We start from the raw sequence: 8,838 nt of genomic DNA, 5'->3' as shown, positions 1-8,838 counted from the left end.
TCCTTTCTTTTTTAAAGGTGAATAATATTCCAATTATATATATATATATTTAATATGTAGTATGTATATGCTTAGTACTTCTTAATACAGTGTCATGGAGAGTATAAAATTAATATTAAAAGGTATTGGTGCTGTGTGTGCTGTGCTAAGTCACTTCAGTTGCGTCCAACTCTTTGCAACCCTATGGACTATAGCCTGCCAGGCTCCTCTGTCCATGGGATTCTCTAGGCAAGAATACTGAAGTGGGTTGCCATTTCCTTCTCCAGGGGATCTTCCCAACCCCTTTCAAAACTATTTAAATTCATTTATAATCTATAACATACTTTTAGGTTATCAAATTCCTTTTTAAGTAGCAGTTATATCTGTAGTTTCCTCCTAACATTTCAATTTAGATTCTTTTTTTCATGCTGACGTTAAATGGCCAAGAAATCCCTAGGTTTTAAACAGTCAATTCCTGATGTGCTATAATACCAGATATAATTTGAGTACTACTTGATTTAGGTTGTTTTCACTATTGACAAATAATAAATTATATATTATAGACTCTTCAGGTTGATCCAGTATCTGTTATTGATACAGTAAATGTTCATACTTGTCACCCAGTAATAACTTAATTTTGCTTACATGTTTAAAAGATCATTTAAAAGAATAAGGCATATCTGATTTTCTCTTAAAAGAATGCCTACATTGTTAAAATGTCAATTCTAAAAAATATTTTCATACTATGCTGGCAATTTACACTAAGGTATAATGATCTGAAATTGTCTTCACAGAAAGGAGGCCAACCTTGTAGAATGGGTCAAACTCACTATATGTTTAGGCCATGGAAGAAAAACAAAAGTGTTTATAAATCCAATTTCCTAGAACATTACAAGTTATTATATTGAGGAGAAAAAAATATCTTTTGGTTCTTTTTAGAAACTTTCCACATGAAATAATTGATCTTTGACTGCATAGTCAAGATTCTGCACTAAAGTGTAACACCTGATCTTTCTGAAAGCGTTAGAATTATCCAAAGAGCTTCCCATTGATTTGCGCATTTTGTTCAACACCAGCAAATTTACTTACTTTTGACAGACTTTGAGATAAATGGGCTCATTTAATCTCTCAGGTATGGGGGTGATCACCATTAAAATCTGTCACCTATTGTTAGCAGTGGCTTAAGTTTTATGTGATTGCTTTAAAGTTGATTAGATTATGCACAAACATTCTTCTGAACACTATGTATGTACAATCTCATTCAATCTTCACAAAATCCTAGCAAGTCATGCTGTTAGTCCTGTGTCATTAGTGAATAATCTAATGCACATAGAGACTTATTAAAGCCATCACAACCTAAATAACTCAGAGGAGGAGGTGAAGGAGCTGGCAGGCTGACTTGGGAATCCACACCTTTAATCACCCCACTGTAGTCCCTTCCTAGAGTTGAGGCAATCACTGGGCAGCCTGTCCATCAGCCTGGGCAGTTTTACTACCTATTAGTCTGTCACCATACCATTTGTTGCCTTTCCCAGACCTTTCCCTGAAAAGCCACAAATGTCTACCTTTTTTAATTAAAAAAAATTAAGTTAAAAAAAAATTTAAAAATTAAATTAAAAAAAGCAAACAAACTCCAACTCATCAGAGGGGAAAAAAAGCTATTAAAGTTTAGAGTTGAATAGACAAAGTACTCTCATCTCCTCTTCATGTTTAAAGCCTATCTCTCATATTATTCGGGCTCCTTTTTTATGACATTTTCATTCTATTCAATATGTATCTACTTATCATGACATCTGGGAAAGCCACTGTGTTCTGAACTTTAAATTGCAGATTCTTTACACAAAGCAAACAGCCCTTCCCTGCCTCAAACAAAAGCAATAACATTTGTACCAACCACTTAGACAAAACTGAAAAAAAAAATCTAAGAAAATTGTTTTGTCTCACATTCAAGTCTTAAATCATAACCTCTTGTTATAACAAACTCACTGTGGAGGAAGAAAGAAATTTAGTGTTTCTACTGAACTCAATCCATTGTCCAAATAGAACATGCTTCCATTACTCACAACATCCTGAAAGGATTCAGTTGAATTTGATGGCAAAAATGTCTTAAAACTAGGCAGGTGATAATTACTATTATTTATGCCCAATTGGTTTTTGTAAAGGTGTTTAATTATTTTTTTCTGAACTGTCATTTAATACTCAGGCTCTCTTATTCTTGACATTCATAACCATAATAAAACATGAGAGTGAATTTAGAAATGTACCCTGAGATGGAAACAAAACTAAGCCCTCTTCAAAACTGTATAAAAAAAGCTGTATTAGACTGGAGTTAGAACAAAAACAAGGTTCAACATCTAAGTTGCAAGATACCTAACACTAAGTGGGATAGTATTATAAAGAATGTTCTTTGATGAACAGAACCCATTTTGCTAAGGTAGAAGGCTCTGGTTAGAAGAAAAGAAGGAACTGAAAACACTTGAATAGATGTTAGCATCATTCCAAGTCAGTATGGAAGTATGGGAAGCATTAGAGTTCATTGATTGTGCAGCTGAAAGTTTTCTTGCAATTGACTACACTGTGTTCCATACTAAGGAAACAAATAATAATAACAACAGCTAAAATGATTGAGTTGCACCCTTCTCCATCCATTTTCTTTGCGAGATGCTCTTGAAGAAAATAAATAGAAGTGTCAATTAATTAAAGTTGGGAGATCAGAAGTTTGGGTGAGGGAGCCCTACCACCTGAGATGATCATAGAGCCTAACGGGAAGAAAAAAGACTCCTCTTGTTTCCTGGCCAGGACTCAGTCGATGGAAAGCCATGAGTTCTATGTTTACTATAGCACCCCCCCCCCCAACTTTTTTCTCTATAAAAAATCTGTTCTCCTTCCTTTGCGGTGCAGGGATTTGCATGTGGCCTGTCATGGTTGCAAACTCTCAAATTGCAATTCTCTGCTGATCCCAAGTGAGCCCATCTTTGCTGGAGAAATACCTGACAGCCTATTTTGTATTTTTTGTTTGTTTGTTTATGTTTTCTGGCAGTCTATTTTAGGTCAACAATTTTTTACTTTGCAATTTTCCTGGTATGGAGACTATTTCAAAATCTTTTTTTTTTTTAAAATAGGATCTACAAGGGCTCCTGTTTTAGTGGTCACATCCTTGAGAATCTTTGTAATATTCTAGTGATTTAAGCCTAAGTAAACTGTAGATCTTATCAAAAGAACAAGTTCATGACTGGAATAAACCATAGAGATCATTTAATTCAACCTTTTCATTTTACAAAAGAGAAAAAGATAAATTGGAACTGTGACCGTTAAGACGATGTGATTGCTGTGAAGGGAGGGAGAAGGCAGAGACAGAGCTGTATGTGGATCCTGGGGCCTCTGGCGCTCACAACAAAGACCATGATATTTAACCTGACCTCCTGAGCTCAACCCTCACTGCCTCTCATTCGTGGTTTCTCTGACTCTCTTACTTTTGTTTATGCAATTAATATCCATCATTCTCCTCACCTGCTCACTTTCCCCTCCACCCCGAGGACTGAAGCTCAAAAAAGCTTGGCCTGTGAATATTTTTTTCATCTCCATTCTACCTGTGGCATGGTGTCTGGTACAGAGAATAACTCAACCTGTGTTGAATGAATGACTACTGTGGATGGGTATATTATTTTCACAGAGGCAGTTCTGGTAAGGCTGGTGTTTCTGGATTAAGCTGTAGTTACTGAGAGAATGCAGAAAGAAGAGACAGAAAGAGCTCTGTACTGATTTTTGCTTAGAAAACAAACTTTATTTCTTGGTTCAACCCAAGTCCCTGCTGACTGCCAGTTTGGACCCTGTGACATTTTGGTTTCATCACAAGTTGGATCATCCTCCAGTGCTTTGGCAAGGACATGTATAACTCTAACCAATGAAGGAACTGAAGGCCAATTCAATAGACTAGAAAGCTGGAAAAAAGCATGTCAACACTCCTGGTCAAGCAATTCATTTTATAAAAGGGAAAGTAAGTCTTACTTGGTCACTCTGGTGGGTGGGGAGGGAGTCATGAAAACTAATATTCTCCTTACTCTTCTATGTTCTTGGCTGAGAATTCTCTGTGATAAAAGGCAGATTACAGGAGAAAAATAGAAATTGAATAACATGTATACCACCTATATACGTGAAAAATACCCAGGAAAACTGAGTAACCCCCGAAATAAACCAAGCCACCACCTTAAATACCATCTTCAGCTAATGATTAAAGATGTCGAGGGGAAGACAGGAGACCGGTTATGGGAAGTTACCAGGAAAGGTGCAGTAAAGAGCGGTATATTATTATGCAGATCTATCTGTACCTTCTCCACTGATAAAAGTTACCAGAGATCTGGTCTTCTTCCTGGTGCAGAGAGGGAGACACACTACAAATGGAGATTTCCCTTATAAAGGTCTCTTACTCTATTCATTTTCAAATCCATGTCTGCCATTTCTTAAAAATACCCAGCTCAAAATGATCTTTATGCCAGTGAGACATATTTTGGGATTGTATATTCTGGCCCCATGCAACTCAATACATTAAAGAATTCAGAAAACTGGAGTGAATAGGGAGGTCTAGTGTGATTCCAATATTTTGTTTTCAGAAAACAATAAACATGAGGGCATTTCCATATTCTCCAGATGCATCTAGTTCTGCCTCAGTCTGAGTGATGTAGGTTTGATATAGTTCTTCTGTTTACCCAGTTTTTACCATCTTATATTCCAAGGATTGTGAGGGAACCTGGTTGTCTATGTCCCTGTCACACTGTTAGGGATTTTCTTTAGGGAATCCTGTGAATCTTGGATAACTCCACCATCTCATCTTGTCCTGGGATTTTTCCATGCCCATTGCTCACTATGGATGTTGAAACTCTGACATCCATGATTACCCCACTTGCTGAAGAGCTTCTGATATTTCATATATTATCATTTCTTCCTTCTTTTATTTGACATTATGGGTATTTGCAAAAATTATTTTTAAAATTTTGATAAAACATTTTAAATGGCTACATACTATTCTGTTGAAAAAATAGTTCTGAGTCAATCTTCTGTGCGTGCATGTTAAATCACTTCAGTCGTGTCCAACTCTTTGGGACCCTATGGACTGTAGTCCACCAGGCTCCTCTGTCCATGGGGTTCTCCAGGCAAGAATGCTGAAATGGCTTGCTATGACCTCCTCCAGGGCATCTTCCTGACCCAGGGATTGAACCCATGTCTCTTATGTCTCCTGCATTGGCAGGTGGGTTCTTTACCACTAATGCCACTCAGGAAACCCAACCAATCTTCTACTTTTGGTCATTTAGGTTGTTTCCAATTTGTCACTATCATAAACTGCTGAGAAGTTGTTCTTGTATTTTTAAAGATACACTCCCAGAAATAAAATTGTCAGTCATAGAAAGTGAAAATTGCTCAGTCCTGTCCGACTCTTTGCAACCTCATGGACCATACAGTTCATGGAGCTCCAGGCCAGAATACTGGAGTGGGTAGCAGTTCCCTTCTCCAGGGGATCTTCCCAACACAGAGATCAAACCCAGGTCTCCTGCATTGTGGGCAGAGTCTTTACCAGCTGAGCCACCCAGGAAGCCCAAGAATACTGGAGTGGGTAGCCTATTCCTTCTCCAGTGGATCCTCCCAACCCAGGAATCAAACCAGGGTCTCCTGCATTGCAGGCAGCTTGTTTACCAGCTGAGCTGCCAGGGAAGCAGTATTAAAATATAGAAAGAAAAGAAACCACAGGCTCAAGGTAGAGTCACTTGCCCCCAGGACAGCAAACTATGACTGAATTGCAGTTTCAACCCCTGTCTGAAGTGGAATTTTAAGCAATCAGTCTGGAATTTCCTGGCCAACATTAATGAGGTAATCTGTGAAACCCTTGCTGTCTGTCTCCCAAATAAAGGTGACCTTGACTGAATCATTCCCTTCTTTTAATAATAACTTTCTTATCCCATCCAGCTTCTGCCTGTAAAAGCCACCCATATTGAACAGGTGCTCCTTGGAACACCTTTCTTTTTACTAGATGAGATGATGCCCAATTTGTGAGTCATACTATTTATTTCAATTTTCAAATTTATTCAGTTGAATATTGGTTTTTAAAGCAGGAAAAAGTTGAAGTACTTGGTACATGGTTTCAAACTGGCAAGATCTTATTTAGTTAAGAAAATCACATTAGTCTGTAAGTTCCCTGTTAGCAGAAACTTTGTCTTTTCAGATGTTTGTTTCGTAACACCTATTATAGTTTCTTAACACTTAAAACAGCCTTGTATATAGGTACTCAGTAAATGTTTTTGCCTGTCTGGCATATGACTCTACTTAGAGCTGGAGTAGGTTATTCCCAAATGAACCTAGAGACAAGCTGCCAGTGAAAAATCAACTTCTTTGAATACTAACTTGTATCAATGACACAGAAGAAAATAAATCTGCTATTTGAATTTTTTATTTGTTTTCTATGCTTCGAGCAAAAGCAAATAGACTCTGGGTATATCTTCAAATAGGATCTTTGGTTTTGTAACCTTTTAAGCAAACTAGTTGATTCTCAATTTCTGCAGGTGATGGTGGTGATGAGAGTAATGGTCAGTATGTGTGGGAGGTAGGGAGTGGTAAGGATAAGAGCAGAGATTCACTCTTCCCCTTCACCAGTTTAGACATTTAGTTGCCTCGGCTCTTGAATATTGTTTTGTGATTTCTTCAGTTTACAACCGAATTAAAATGACACAGTTGCAAGTGTGCAATTTAAACTTTGACCTAAACTCTACACTCACAACCAATCCGTGTCCTTTTTAAAAGATGTATTTGTTTTCCTTAAATTCCCTATAGAACTGTGAATTGGAATACTTAAAATCTTTTTGAGTTGCCATATTTTCCTAAGACATCACAAGTTCTTAACACTAGATGGCATGGTAGAGTTATTATGTAATACCATTCGTGGAAAGGGAAAGTCTCCAAATCAGAAATGTTCAGCTTTGAGAAAACCAGATACCTTAGGTAGCAGGCTATAGCTTAGACATAGAAACAAATGTGACATATCTCTATGCCCTTAAATGCTTTTAACTGAGTGTATATTATGGTCCCTTTCCAACTGTTATTAAATAATGCTTGTTTAAAAGTATAAGTGATAAAGAAAGGATTACAGTCTTGTTACTCAAATATATCCACTGTTAAATTTCTGGTAAATCTTGAGATATTGAGACCTTTAAATGCAGACATAAGTATTTATAGAGGATAGATCTCATACATGAAAATGGTATTTTATAATATGCATTTTACAGAATAAACCTCAGATATCTTTCGTGTCATTAAATATACATCAACATAAAGAAAAGTTAAGGTTACAGAGTTTTCCACAGAGTAGATGTGCTATATTTATTCATTTGACCAGTCTATTATAACCTTAAATTGTTTTTTAAATTTTTTACTGGTATAAACAATGCTGAAATTAGAATCTTTAGTATCAAAAAATTTTTGTTTTACATTTTTTCAATTTTCTCAGATTAAATGTCTAGGTTAATATTGGAATATTGGAAATAAAAGCAAAAATAAACAAATGGGACCTAATGAAACTTAGAAGCTTTTGCACAACAAAGGAAACCATAAACAAGGTGAAAAGGCAGCCCTCAGATTGGGAGAAAATAATAGCAAACAAAGCAACAGACAAAGGATTAATCTCAAAAATATACAAGCAACTCCTCCAGCTCAACTCCAGAAAAATAAATGACCCAATCAAAAAATGGGCCAAAGAACTAAACAGACATTTCTCCAAAGAAGACATACAGATGGCTAACAAACACACGAAAAGATCCTCAACATCACTCATTATCAGAGAAATGCAAATCAAAACCACAATGAGGTACCATTACACGCCAGTCAGGATGGCTGCTATCCAAAAGTCTACAAGCAATAAATGCTGGAGAGGGTGTGGAGAAAAGGGAACCCTCTTACACTGTTGGTGGGAATGCAAACTAGTATAGCCGCTATGGAGAACAGTGTGGAGATTCCTTAAAAAACTGGAAATAGAACTGCCATATGACCCAGCAATCCCACTTCTGGGCATACACACCAAGGAAACCAGATCTGAAAGAGACACATGTACCCCAATGTTCATTGCAGCACTGTTTATAATAGCCAGGACATGGAAGCAACCTAGATGCCCATCAGCAGACGAATGGATGAGGAAGCTGTGGTACGTATACACCATGGAATATTACTCAGCTGTTAAAAAGAATTCATTTGAATCAGTTCTAATGAGATGGATGAAACTGGAGCCCATTATACAGTGAAGTAAGCCAGAAAGATAAAGACCAATACAATATACTAATGCATATATATGGAATTTAGAAAGATGGTAATGATAACCCTATATGCAAAACAGAAAAAGAGACACAGATGTACAGAACAGACTTTTGGACACTGTGGGAGGTGAGGGTGGGATGTTTCGAGAGAACAGCATCGAAACATGTATATTATCAAGGGTGAAACAGATCACCAGCCCAGGTTGGATGCATGAGACAAGTGCTTGGGCCTGGTGCACTGGGAAGACCCAGAGGGATCGGGTAGAGAGGGAGGTGGGAGGGGGGATCGGGATGGGGAATACATGTAAATCCATGGCTGATTCATGTCAATGTATGACAAAAACCACTACAATATTGTAAAGTAATTAGCCTCCAACTAATACAAATAAATGGGAAAATAAACAAATAAAATAAAATAAAAAATAAACTCTTAAAAAATAAAATAAAATTTCAGCATACATATTGTTAGATTGCCTACCAGAATTATTGAACAAATTATCTCTATTACTGCCAAGAGCTTTTGAAAGGGTTATTTTCCCAACCCTTATACCAGTAGTGGATTTTCTCA

The sequence above is a fragment of the Odocoileus virginianus genome, chromosome 7, assembly GCF_023699985.2.
Source record: "Odocoileus virginianus isolate 20LAN1187 ecotype Illinois chromosome 7, Ovbor_1.2, whole genome shotgun sequence".
Lineage (NCBI taxonomy): Eukaryota > Metazoa > Chordata > Mammalia > Artiodactyla > Cervidae > Odocoileus > Odocoileus virginianus.
Note: the sequence above shows the minus strand (reverse complement) of the source record.